At 44.6% G+C, this 14,068-nt stretch overlaps 1 protein-coding gene across 3 annotated transcripts in view; it reads right to left on the reverse strand.

Annotated features, from left to right (window-relative positions):
- SH3KBP1 (SH3 domain containing kinase binding protein 1) overlaps window positions 1–14,068 on the reverse strand; it is a 336,298-nt gene that overhangs the window by 163,460 nt on the left and 158,770 nt on the right. The gene's annotated exons all lie outside the window — the stretch shown is intronic.

Raw genomic sequence — 14,068 nt, forward strand, 5'->3', positions numbered from 1 at the left:
TTTAAAGAGAGGCATCCTAGGCATGCAGGCAAATTAAGCTGACTTGTTTCAAATATGCTCTCTGGGACATGGCTAGAGGCATGGCAGCTCTGGTCTCTGAGAGAGAGGCAGGAGAAAGCAGAGCAATGCTTCTTGGTCTTTTAAAAGCTGCTGGGTCAGAAAGGCATGGATATGAGAAACCAATCCGTTGGTGCAGAAGGCAGAACCCCACCCCTGAAGCGCTGGAGCCCAGGGTTGCCTTAAACGGTTTTCCGTGGATAGGGCTTTGTATTTGCTGCTGGTGACTTTTAATGAAAGCTGATGTGATATGGCAGAGGAAAAAGAATGGTCTGCTTCTAATGCTAGCAGGGCAGAGGAAATTTTTCCCAAATGTGCAAAGGAAAAGATAAAGTATCCTGGCCTTTTTCTTACTAATCATCACCCTTTTAACATGCTGGAACTCAGGCTGATAAGCAAAGGCTGATTTACATTTCAGCCTCCTCTTGGTACCATTTCAAATGCCCCACAGGGGTTCAGCAAATCCACTTTTGTCCTCTTCCCTCTGTCCCAGGGGATCCATTAGCAGGATCGCTGGCTGCTTACACAGAACCAACCCAGGCACATCGAGATAAAAACCAGGGCCACACTTCACTTGACTGAAGGACCCTCAAGGTCACAGCATCTCACTCACCCAGTGTGGCCCAACCGGGAGGTCCTGGCTTAAAGCGGTTCAAGTACAGATGCAACTGTCCACGCCACAGACATGCACTGTGGGGGGAAAGAACACGCATGTGGTGTGTGTGTGACGGGGCTCGGGGAGCGGCGGGGCAGAGACAGACAGACGGCAGTGGAGGCCCAAGCTGGGAAGAGGTGGATAAGAGAGAGGAACCGAGACCAGCGTTGCTCAGAAGTTTGTCACTCAAGGCTGACCACTTCACCTCATCCCTTCCTGCCACCGCATGGCCTTGAAAACCAAAGGGATCAACGACTTCAAGGAAACACATTTAGAAATGCTTACATTATTTTTGGATACTGCCTACAGGGATTCTTTTCCTTTTCTAACCTTTCCCTGAGAGAGCAAGTCCCCGCAGGAGTGATCACAGGCCACACTGAGACCCCCATGCAGGGTGACATCATACAAAGGGGCAGGCCTTTGCTACATCTGACGTGCTCACTGATCAATATTTATCAAAAGCCAGTGGCCTAGTTCTCTCTGTTCCATTTTTTTTCTGCCTGAACCTCACTAAGGAAGAACAGAGTTGAACAGAGGGAAGAGGGCAGAAGTTCAGAATCAATATCTCGTCTAATCACATCTTAGGCGACGACGTGAATACACTCCACCCCTTTGTGCGAAATCACGAGCCGGCTGGTCTCGATGAGAGCAAATGCAGAGCTCTCAGGCCAGTTCCCAGGCGCTAACTGCACCGTCAGCGGGCAGAGTAGGGCAGCCCAAGGCTCTCCCAGGGACAGAGGGCTCACCCCAGATGGCTCTTCGCAGGCGGGAAGTCAGGAAGAGCGGTCTCCAGGGCAAAGAACTCCACCGCTATTCCCTGGCTTCCAACACAAAGGAAGGCAAAGCAAGCCCTCTGTCATAAAGGATACAGATTTCTCATTCTAGCCAAGAAAGTCTAGATGACGAGGTGATCTCGGCACCTGTCTCCTACTCCCTGTGACTCCCCTGCCCTCATGTACACCTCTTAAGATGAAGTTGTATAAATCTTTAAGAGCTTTATTTGTTACATGTTACGTTCAAAACAAACTCTGCAGATACAATCTGAATACGAACCAAGTAAACATGACAAATGTCTGAAACTCGACACTCATAACCACAGAGGTCACCAAAGTCCTGACCAAAGTGACTTAAAAATAACATCTAAAGACCTACTGTGAGCTGAAGTCATAAAACTTAGTTAAATGTAAGTTCGTATCTTCACAGAACCCTCTGTAAAAAGTAGCATCTAACCCAACACTACACAAAGGGTGAAGGAGAGGCGATATATTCTTCGAGAAAAGACTAACCCAGCAGAGTCAGGACCTAGAACAGAATAATATTTCTCTCGAACCAAATCTTTCCATCAGAATTCTGTAACGCCCTGTCTGGAATCAGAAAGAACAGCACACTTACTAATCTCTCTCTGCCAGGCTAGTCAGTATTTCTTAACTACCTCTAAGGTTATTCAACTGGTGGCACAAAGACCTATAAAGCACACTGCCAACATACAAGACCAAGAAAAGTGAGCCCGACAGGGAAGTATCCAGAGGTCACCGGTGGAAAAGGTCACCTGACACAACCCCAAGCAGAAACAATTATTCCCTCCGACACTGGGATAGTTGGTGATCTTTTCTAAAGCACCCCTGATACCCATCACCCTAACTTATCCTGCCAACCACATGAGTTAAAAAGAAAAGAGCCAGAATGAGCAAACATTTTACAAATGAGGCAAGTAGGGCTCAGTGACTTACCCCAGGTCACCAATCTAGTAAGTGGCAGTATGTCCTTGGCCTGAGTTCAGAGCTCTCACTCCAATGCTGGATGAACCAATTTAGTTCACACCTCGTCCCAAGTTCTCTGCAATCTGTACTTAGCTGCTTCCCACAACACTGCATAACACAGCCTTAGGGCTTCTCCACGGCTTTCACATTACAGATAACTCCCAAACTCCTGCACTGCTGCTTTCCAGTCCTCGACTTCTGCAAATTACTGTTTCAATCTTGTTTGCCAGTTCCACCCAATGTAAAACCCAGTTCGGGGGGAATATTTGACGTTAGGAGACACTGCATTTCAGTGGCTTCTGTCCATCTTAAATTTAAGGGAATTTAAGGATGTCATTTGCCATTTTTTCCTTTCTTGGTATTTCACTGATGTTTACTAGTTGGTCTTGACCTTCCTTGAAGAGGTATGTAGACAACAATGTCATCCCCTTTCAATAGCTGGTATAAACTGGAGGAAAAAAATGCATGACTTGCCCAAGGTTGTGGTTCGGAATCCTTTCGTTTAAGCTACCACCCTCACGCCCAGAGCCCCGTCCACACGAACTCAAGTTTTAATACATTTCATCGGGCTTTTTTCTTTTTGCCACTGTGTGTGTTTTTTAGGCAGGACCACTTAACTCCTTACACATAATTGAAAGAAGTAACGGACACGAGTTTTATGGACATACAAGCAAATGTATATGGGCACATGCACATGGCTTACCAAAAAAAGTATGACTGAGGCAGACTTCATAAGGCATACCTGACACGTCTCTCTACTTTACTGCCATATTGTATGACGGCCACAAAATACACATGCATGAACGTGCATTCATATAGAGGAACACAGGCAAACACAGGTGACAAGGCAGGCACCCTCAACTCCCTCATTAGATCTCGTAACCACCTTCCATTCATGACCAGCTTTGTTTAATAAAATAGTAACAGCTAACATTTACTGAGCACCTACTGTGTCCCAGAGACTACTAAGGACTTTATATGCATTAGTGCATTTAATTCTCACATTGAACCTCGAGGGTAGATCTTGGACCCTCCCTTTTACAGACAAGGAGACTGAGTATTTTACCAGAGGTCTTACAGCTAGAAAGTGCTAGAAGGGTCAGGGATTTCAAGTCAGGAGATGCAACTCCAGAGACTGCCTCCCCTGTCTGACTGTTCTTAAGAAGAATCCTCGGCTATGAGTCTTGAGACTGCAGAAGGGAGTAGCTGGGCTAACATGGGACATGGTTAAGTTGTGAAACCAGGAAGTGACAAACCACAAATCAGGAGCGTTTCCTTACAGCTGCTGGCAACTGGGGCCCATATTTTAATGAAATAAAGCTGGTTGGATGGGGAGGAAATGTCGTATACTCACATTCTCTAAAAATGAAATAGCAGAAACTGCAAAGGATGCCATGACCCAGCCTCAGAAACAGCACACACATCTATATTTTAGAGCCTTCCGGGGTCTTACAACATGTGAAAACTTTACTAGGTCAATTCATTCAATGACCACAAAAATATAACAACAAATAGTGCAGTGGTTGAAAAAAACCTTTGGGTAAACTGAAAAGTTTCAACACTCATACAGTCTATTTTTTTTTTTTTTTCATCTCACATCCTCCTTGACAGAACAAGAGTATAACTACCAGGGCTGATATTTCCAAGAAACTCACTAAATTAATCAAATGGAGCCTCACCACAGGCCTAGGAAACACAGCAGTGTCCTGATGTCGTTTTACAAAAGAGAAAACATTTATAAAAGCAAAGAGGAACATCAGAAGAAGCCCCTAATCCTCAGGGTTACTTCTGGCATTTTCTCCAGACATGGCCTGGGGTCCACCTGGGTCAGCATGTTGACCTGCAAGGCAGACCTACGGAACTGCACTCTCTGAGGTTGAGGCCACGGGCCTGCATTTAAACCTGACTCCGCAAGTGACACTGCCCACAAAAATCTAAACCTCAACAACGAATCAGAGCCACTAATTACACGTGAGAACAGGAAAATACCTTGTTGGGAACAAGTGGTCTCCCTTTGGAGGACACTAACCAGTGGTTCTCAATCTTGGTTGCACCCTGAAAGCACCTGCGGAGCGTTCATAAAACTCCCCATAACGTCCTAACAGCAGCCCCTAAGGAACAAGGTCTCCATACAAAAATGGCTTCTTCCAGGGCTGGGGCAAAGAAAATACAAAGTGAGACTGGAATATGTGGTTATGACAATATTAACGAAGCACTCTAAGGCTTGAGGGGTCACTTGTAAAGGACACAAGGCTCAGCTTGGTGGGGCTTCCACTGGTCAAATCTGGGACAACAACAGCATGTACTAAAGGATTTATTCATTTCAAAAAAAATTCATGAGCCCATAATGATACATTCACTAGGTAGCTAGGTTGAGAGCTAGCTAGATGAATGGATAAGATTAGATAGGTAAGTATGGGCCAAGAGGGGAAAGCTCTTCTTTACAAAAGAATGTCAACTAATGCATGTAGAAATGATAGAAACACATAATCACCATTTTATAACCATCATGGCAACAACTGTTTCTGGCAAGAATCAATGGTTTCCTAAACCACTGGGTGAAATCCTGTTGGGGATTAGGATATTTAGAGAGTCTCAAAGTATCTCCCCACAGATTATTCATTGATTACAAAAGGAAGTGGTCTCCTGAGTATGGAGAAACCTGGCAGACACAGCCTCAAAGTTCATGTCATCAATGATGGGACAAATTAACATCAGGTGCCTCCTTACGTGATGCACTGAGAAGGGCTTAACATCACCTACAGAACGCTCCCGCCCAAAATGTTTAACTGAAATCTGACCGTGAAGAAACATGCAAATCCAGATAATGCAAATCCAAAATGAGGGACAGTTGACAAGAACTGACCTGGTTTAAAAAAAATCTTTTAAAAATCAATATCGCATAAGATTTTTTAAAGGTTAGGGGACTGTTCTAGATCTTAAAACAGTAAAGAGATTTGACAACTAAATATAATGCAATCCTTAACTGGATTCAGGGTTTCTTTTAAAGGTTATAAAGGACATTATTGGAAGAAATGGGGGAATTTGGATATGGACTAATACTAGATAATAGCATTATATTAATGTTACATTTCCTGAGTGTGTTAATTCTATTGCAAAAAAAAAAAAATTCTATTGCAGTTACATAGGAGAATGTCCTTGTTCTGAAGTACTTAGGGATGAAGTGTCTTGATATCTGTAATGTACTTTCAAGTTGCTTAAGGAAAAAACAAAAGGAATGTGTGTGTGTGTGTACACATACATACAGTCACATATGTATACACATATACATACAGCGAGAGAAAGAGAGAGAGAAAGCAAATGTGGCACCATGTTAACAATGGGTGAATCTAGATGGGTGTCCATTGTACTATTGTTACAACTTTCCTGTACACTTGAAATTTTTCTAAATAAAATATTTAGGGTGAAAAGGAAAAAAAACAGATGCCTGGGCCCCACCCCTAGATTCTCTGAAGTCACCGATCTGGGGTGCAGCCTGGGCATCTGAATTTTAGGAACTCCCCAGGTGATTCTAGCATAAAGCCAGGGTTGAGAGACATCTAGACAGGTCAGTTGTCAAAAAATAAATGGGACTCTTCCAGACCATGCTATACAGGCCCTATATTCGGCTTCTCCCCAAAGGGAAAAAAAAAATCATACTTATTTGGCCATGTTATCCTAATACATAACCCAGGTGAATGTTGCTGTGCTGGGATTTTTATTTCACAGGCCTTTGGGACAGTTGTACTAAGCAGTCTCTAGCTCTGGAAATGTGTTCCTGGGGCCGGGGGATGGAAAAGATGGTAGTCTCTGCTATCATTAATTAGCAAACACTGCCAGGGGTGCAGCAACTCCCCAAGTTACTGAGCAGCATTCCGGATTCTTGAAGAAGCTGTTTTTTGAGTTGGAAACATCAATTTATGCAAGGGGCCAGGTTTCCTATTTCAGGATGGAAAAACAATACAAAGGGAACTAAATAAAAGTGGAGAATCACCCATTTTACTCAGGATATCCAGTACATTCTGGGTGCAAGGGAAGAGAAAGCTGAATCACTGACTTTGTGGACCCAGCATCATACCCTTTCCCGGAAAAATTCCCATGCATCACCCTGTTTCCAATGTAATGCAACTCAGACGAAGGGGAGGGCACTTCAGAGGCTGATGGCACGCCAGGAAAAAAGGAACTCATGGGTCTTTCCTTACAGACCTCTCTTGGCTGTGGCTGGACTGTTGCAGTGGAAATGTACAGTATTTAACTAGCCAGCACTGTTTGGTCCCTGGAGATGCGCCTGCTCGATTCTCCAAGGGATGTGTATCATCAACATCTCTGCAGGGAAGAAAACAGTAAATCCATTTGCCTTCTCCTTCAAAGGCAAAGTTCATGTGAAAAGAGGTTAGAGCTATGCCAGTGCTCATTTGCTCCCAAGTCCCACCAGAACACAGGAGGAAAATGTAGACCCAAGAGGGAACCATTTAGTAGGGCCTCTGAGTCACAGGGGACAGGGAGGGAGGTGGGTGAAGTCAAAAGTCACATAAGGAAAATCAACTGAATCTTGGAGATGAAGGAAATGAACATTGACTAGGTGTCTGCTACGTGCCAAGAACCGTGCTAGGCACGTCGTGTGCGTCCCCTCAAGTCCTCACACCAGCACTATGAGGTTAGGGGTGTTGGCCCCATCTTGATGGATGGGCCCAGAAAGCCTGGATAACTTGTACGAGGCCCATGAGTAAAATAGGTTGTGGTCTGCAGCCCTCTTCTTCCACCAACCCAAGATAATACCAGGAAGACAGAGCAGGAGTGTGTTTCCGGGGGACTCTGGATACCAAGCGAAGGATGAGGGCTTAATTTTATGAGATCCTGCCCAGAGGACGTTTCTGGGCAGAGAAGTGGCAGGAAGATGTGAGGAGGGCAGTGATCTAGGGAGAAGTGCCTGATGCGAAGGGGTGTGCAGAACAGCGTGGGGGAGGGAGCCCAGAGGCAGGCAGAGGGCCCAACAGAGGACGATGAAAGAGAAAGTCTGAAAAACATGGTGGGAGGAATCAGATACGCAGGGAAGGAAAGGTAGACACACAGTATCATCATCAGGTGACACTGGGGGCCAATGACCCTTTCTTACTTGTCTTTGACCCCAGTACCTAGCTCAGTGCCTATTAGAGCAGACATGTGATCCATTCTGGATAAATGGATGGATGAATGAGTTAATGAGCACCTAGTCCACATTCTGTCTGTGAGTCCCTGATTTTGTGAACACAAATTCCCAAAGGAGCGCTGAAGAAGGACCAGAAGGGTCGAAGAAAAGAGTTAAAGCCTCAACTTGATGTTAAGCAGGGTGCCCACTAAAAGCCAATGCCAAAATGGTTAAGATGGTATATTTTATGTTATGTGCATTTCGCCAATTAAAAAAAAAAAAGCCAATGCCACCCTGACCTATTGCAGGGATGGGAAGATGGTGGCCCCTGTAGTCTTGCCACTGTGCTGAAGGTGTCTCGTTCTCCACCAACACGGTAGCCCGAAGCATCGGTGATACTAAACAGTGCCTGAGATACTCCTAACTGCTCTCTTCTTCCAAGTTTATGGTCCACTGTCAATTATACTTAACAGTAGAGCAGGGCTAGATCCCAACAAGAAATGATGTATATTTGATTTTAAATTTAGTCCTCTTTAAGACAGAAAATACTTGTTTCAAGTAGGAAGAGATATATGTGTAAGCATGTTCAGGGAAGCATTTCTTCTAATAGCAAATGCATACACACACAGAGACCCACACAGGAAACATCCTGAATGTCCACTGTGAAGGAATGGCTCCATTAATCATGGTTTATCCAGGCCATGGGAAACTCAGCAGCCAATTAAACCGGGCAAGCAGCTCTATGCGTACTGCCGTGTAAAAGGTGCCCATCGTACATTAAGTTAAAAGACCAAATCACATAATATGTATATGATCCCCACATTGCAAACGCATGCACGCTCGCACACACACACACACACACACACACACACACACACACACCACCTCCCTCCCTCCTTAACTCCCACCAGGGACTCTTTTATTTACCCTATTATCCAGAACCTATCAAGAGTATGCAACAAATGCTTATTAATGAATAGATGGATTCATTCAACATTCAAGTGATATGTTAGGGCCTAATACAATTAAATGAATGAGAGAAGGAAAGTGTGTGTGCATGAACACACTTGTGCAGGCACAGAAGATGGTATGGAAGGGCACACACACTCTCTGCCGTTGGGGCCCCTTCTCTGGGTTCCTCTAACGACCATTGCTTTTCTCTAGCACCGCCTGCATCCCACTGTATTTGAAATATCTCTGAGTGTCAGTGTATGTTTTTCTCCACGCCTTCAGCTCTGACGCCTCTAGCGCTTTCATGCACACCTTTTCAACAAATGCAACTCATTTACCAACACCCACGTGTGCCTCACGATGGTTCTGAGGATGCTGTCTCATCACGAATGCCCACTCGCCATCAATCTGTGAGCCCAGGTGCCAGGTATCTAGAAACAGAGGGAGGGACGCAAATCCCTGATCTTCCCTCAGTCCTAGAAACTTCAGAGTCTAATGCCTTGTTTAAAGAAGCCACTGAAAGCAGTCTTAAAGTCAGCCAATTAACACACGACCAAAAAAAAAAAAGAATCAAGTTTCTACTGCAAGCGAAATACAGAAAGGGGCCATCTATTTAACAAGCTGAGTTTCTGCTAAGAGGAGCTACACATGGATATTTTCAATGTTAACGCTGTCACCTGATATTTCCACAGAAGCCACATAATATAATATGGGCGCCAGGGGCATGAAGAACTCCTCCAACCACAACGGCCTCCACCTCAAACTGACTCATAAAACTGGTGTGAATTAGCCGCCTGAAAGGAAACACGAACTCTGATTTTCCAGCTCATGGACACGGGGTTCATAACGATAGCATTAAGGCACATAAAGAGAATCCTGGGCCTCACAACACCGAAAAGACAGATAACCCAGTGGCCCCAGCACTGCGACCGCACCGTGCAGCCCACTTGAGCTCTCAGCCTCAGTTTTTCTCATGTATAAGATTAGAATGATGAGAACAGACCTACTTTACAGAAGGGCTTGCTGCCACCTGACTCCTGCCCTTTTTTCCAATTGTCTTTACATGAACGAATATGCTAAAAGGCAGCCTTGTTCACTATTTATACCAGTTCAACCAATTTTCTGTTTGCCAACCTTCCCTTCCCAATAGAGTGAGATAAAGGAATCACACTGGAGAACAAACTCAGCGGCATCTCTAAACATCCTCCTGGTTTTCCCCTCTCCTTAGGCTGGTCCCAGGGTTTGGTTTGGTCTTTCAGCACAGTCCTTAATCCAAATGACCAGACCCACAGCAGACCACACTGGGGGACAATTCTCCAAAGCGTCCCTGGCCCGATTCCCCCAGCGCAGGCCGCCATCTCTCTGGGGGAGGGAGTCTGGAGTTCAGAGGAGAAAATCTGATACATAAAGCACACTGCTTTCCTCTGCTTTAGCAAGGCTGATTTGGGCAAAATGCCCAAAAGAATTCAACATTATTTATAGAGTTTTGTTTGATCTACTTTTAAATGCTCCATGCAGAGTCATTCAAGTGAAATAAGAATACAGAATTTCAAAGGGAAAACTGAAGGAAAATTCTAAATATAAGTGATTTGTTGAGCATAAACAAGATTTCTCCTTTCTATCCAACACGCTCCCTCTAACATCTCTATTTTTAAAGGCCTTCTCAAACTTTGTTGCTGACAAATGGACCTATCAGACCCCTAACTTTTACAGTGACGCGGGGAGGCAGAGGGAACAAGACGAGGGGAGAGTGAGTGATGGGGAGCGCTCACGTGCACGTGCATATCAAGAACAGTAACAAAGGTCTAGGAAATTCCAGAAACCCTCATCTGGGGTCCACCTCTCTTGCCTAGAGAATTCGCAGGGGAAAATACCCACCATAAACAAATCTGGAGGATCCCAGTTCTCAAAATCAGTACCAAAAAATGGCCCTGGGAGATTTAGAGAATGACAGAAAATTCCATGTATCTTTCTCTTTAGGAAGTAGGGGAAAGATCTTTACTGCAGGTAATCAAAATGTTTGCTAAATTCTGACTCATTTTTAATATAGTTTCCTTTCTCATCCCTATCAGAATAAAGAGGGGGGAAGTGTAAGTTTTATAAATTTTCTTGATGGAAATGGAGGTTTTCATCCCAATTCCTTCTTCTGTATCTAAAAGCAGAGATCCTTAACTGAGGTTTATGGATAGATATCAGGGGGTCTCAACACAGATGGGAAGAAAATTACATCTTTATTGTCACTACCCTCTATCTGAAACCTGGTCTTTCTTTCCACTCTGCATATAGACAACAAGCCACACTGGGATTAGCAGCACCTGTAGATTTTATTTATTCCCTATTACGTGGAGAGATATTTTCAATTCACATCATGGTCATTGCAGCTACCTTGAAATATCATTTACCCTCATCCCTACTTCAAAATTACGATCGCTTCTAGACTCACTGCTGGATCTTGCTATTTAATGAATGAATAAAGGAATATGTATTGCTTAAGTTTTTGCAATATTTTGATACCTGTATTTCAGTATAACTGTATTCATTTGTAATCCTATGTATTTTATTTTATTCATTTACAAACATTATTCTGAGAAGGGGTCCATAGGCTTCACCAGACTGGCAAACAGGTTCCCAAGCAATTTTTTAAAAAGTTAAGGGCTTCCCTGGTGGCGCAGTGGTTGAGAATCTGCCTGCCAATGCAGGGGACACGGGTTCGGGCCCTGGTCTGGGAGGATCCCACATGCCGCGGAGCAACTAGGCCCGTGAGCCACAATTACTGAGCCTGCGCGTCTGGAGCCTGTGCTCCGCAACAAGAGAGGCCGCGATAGTGAGAGGCCCGCGCACCGCGATGAAGAGTGGCCCCCGCTTGCCGCAACTAGAGAAAGCCCTCGCACAGAAACGAAGACCCAACACAGCCATAAATAAATAAATAGATAGTTAGATAGATAGATAGATAAATAAATATATACATAAATACATAAATAAAAAAAAGTTAAGAACTTCTAATCCCTGCTCTCAAGATGATGGTTTGCAAGGAAACTCAAAGGTGCAAGGGGGAATTATACAGACACAGACACAGACACAGACACACACACACACACACACACACACACATATAAAATAAAGCAGTAAACATGACATTTGGACTCTGTCTGCCATAATGTTTCACAGACTTTGGAGCAGCACATCATGACAGAAGAACCACATTGGGTGGGCTTCCCTGGTGATGCAGTGGTTACAAATCCGCCTGCCAATGCAGGGGACACGGGTTCGAGCCCTGGTCCAGGAAGATCCCACATGCCGTGGAGCAGCTAAGCCCATGTGCCACAACTACTGAGCCTGAGCTCTAGAGCCCATGAGCCACAACTACTGGAGCCCGTGCGCCTAGAGCCCGTGCCCCACAACAAGAGAAGCCACCACAATGGGAAGCCCGTGCACTGCAACGAAGAGTAGCCCCCGCTCACCGCAACTAGAGAAAGCTCACGTGCAGCAACGAAGACCCAACGCAACCAAAAATAAAATAAATAATAAAAATAAATACATTAAAAAAAAAAGAAGAACCACATTGGGCAACTTGACAGGTCCTGATCCACGAACAGCCGTGTGGCACAGTGTTCAGGAGGCTGCTGGCCAAGTGCCCTCTTATTACCAGGGTCAGTGGCTGGCGAGAGCCCTGCTCTGTCATCTGGCACCTCGGCTCAGCTGAGCTCAATGCCCATTGCTCCCTTCCACGAAGGCCAGCACAGCTAATTTGCAGGCTGCCACCTGCCACCGCCTCAATGTCCCCCCTCCAACCAAGCCCTGCGTTTCTCTCCTTTCTCAAACCAGTAAAGTTATGTAAAGCATCACAAGGTCCCCCTGCCGCCCCAGGATAAAGAGGTCACTTGGGCTTCCGTGCACCCACAGACCTCCAGATACACCTCTTCCTCCCAGCCCTAGTCAGCTGCACTGTCTTCTTTGCGTGCATATCCCCAGTGCCTGCTGGGCAGTCAGTGCACGAATGTTCCATGAAGGGAGGGAAGTTTGTGCCAGTGTTTATAACTGCACAGGATTTGCCTGGATGGGCTGCCTGGCTTCCACCGAGGTCCCATCTTTGTGGTATCACTGGAGGATGAAGGACCCTAAGGTCAGCAAGTCCAACTGAGACCAGAGGCATCTATCTGACCAGTTCTTAAAAAAAAAAAAATTAAAATCCAGAAAAGAGCAATACCACTTTTAGGAAGCTATGCTCCAGATAACTTACATGAAATGTACAAAGATATATGCATAATGCTCAGTGCTACCTTGTTCAGAAGAGTGAAAAACCAGAATCATCCTAAACGTCCTTCAATCAGGGGACTAGTTAGTCAAGTCACGGTGTATCTACAGGTGGACTATTAAACAGTGGCACTGCTCTAAACGAACCGCTATGCCAAGAGTTCCAAGAGTCTCTTCAACCTAACGTCACGAATTGCAATACACTATAAACAGCATGATGCTATCTGTATTTTTTTAAAATACCAATATGCCTGTATCACTATGTGCTTAGATTAGGTCGTACCATGTGAAATTGACACTTCTGTGGTCGAATCTCTGCAATTTCTTATGGTTCATCCCAATAGACATGGGTGGAGATCTTCTGAGGAGATAACCACGAGCCAGGTCTCCTCTGGGGAATATGAATGAGGAAAGGGATTTTAAGTTACTTTTTGACTTTTGTTACCATGACATTCTTTTATTAATTTTTCACACTGAGCATGTATTATTTCTAAAATAAGTCTAACAAAGAAAACTTAGGGTGAATCTAAAACAAAATGTACAACTTAAATTTTAAGAAAAGAGCAGTGAGGTCTATACAACACTATAGCACAAAAGCTGCCTTACAGAGCAGGCGATTTTTTTTTTAACATCTTTATTGGAGTATAATTGCTTTACAATGGTGTGTTACTTTCTGCTTTAGAACAAAGTGAATCACCTATACGTATACATATATTCCCCTATCTCTTCCCTCTTGCGTCTCCCTCCCACCCTCCCTATCCCACCCCTCTAGGTGGTCACAAAGCACCGAGCTGATCTTCCTGTGCTATGCGGCTGCTTCCCACTAGCTATCTATTTTACATTTGGTAGTGTATATATGTCCATGCCACTCTCTCACTTCATCCCAGCTTACCCTTCCCTCTTCCCCGTGTCAAGTCCATTCTCTACGTCACAGCAGGCGACTTTGTTGTGATCAGAACAAAACCCGTTACTGTGGGCCTCCTCTAGGGGCTACAAAGAGTTTTGTTGCCAAGGGCCCTCTGGAGGAGTGTCATTCAGAAAAGGATGGGTTTCTAGGCAAATGAGCAGTGCAGATAAAGGGACTCGGCTACCTGTAAGGAAAGGTTTTTAAAGAGAATTTTTCCCCCTAAACAAACAGTTATTGATACACATAGTTATCTCTTTGTTCAAGGCAAATAAAGGTTTTTCTCCTTTATTGAAGCAAGTCCTACTTTCCTTGGAAATGCGGGAGAGTAGCAAAGGTACATTTTTAAAAATGGTATC

Source organism: Eschrichtius robustus, chromosome X (assembly GCF_028021215.1).
Source record: "Eschrichtius robustus isolate mEscRob2 chromosome X, mEscRob2.pri, whole genome shotgun sequence".
NCBI lineage: Eukaryota > Metazoa > Chordata > Mammalia > Artiodactyla > Eschrichtiidae > Eschrichtius > Eschrichtius robustus.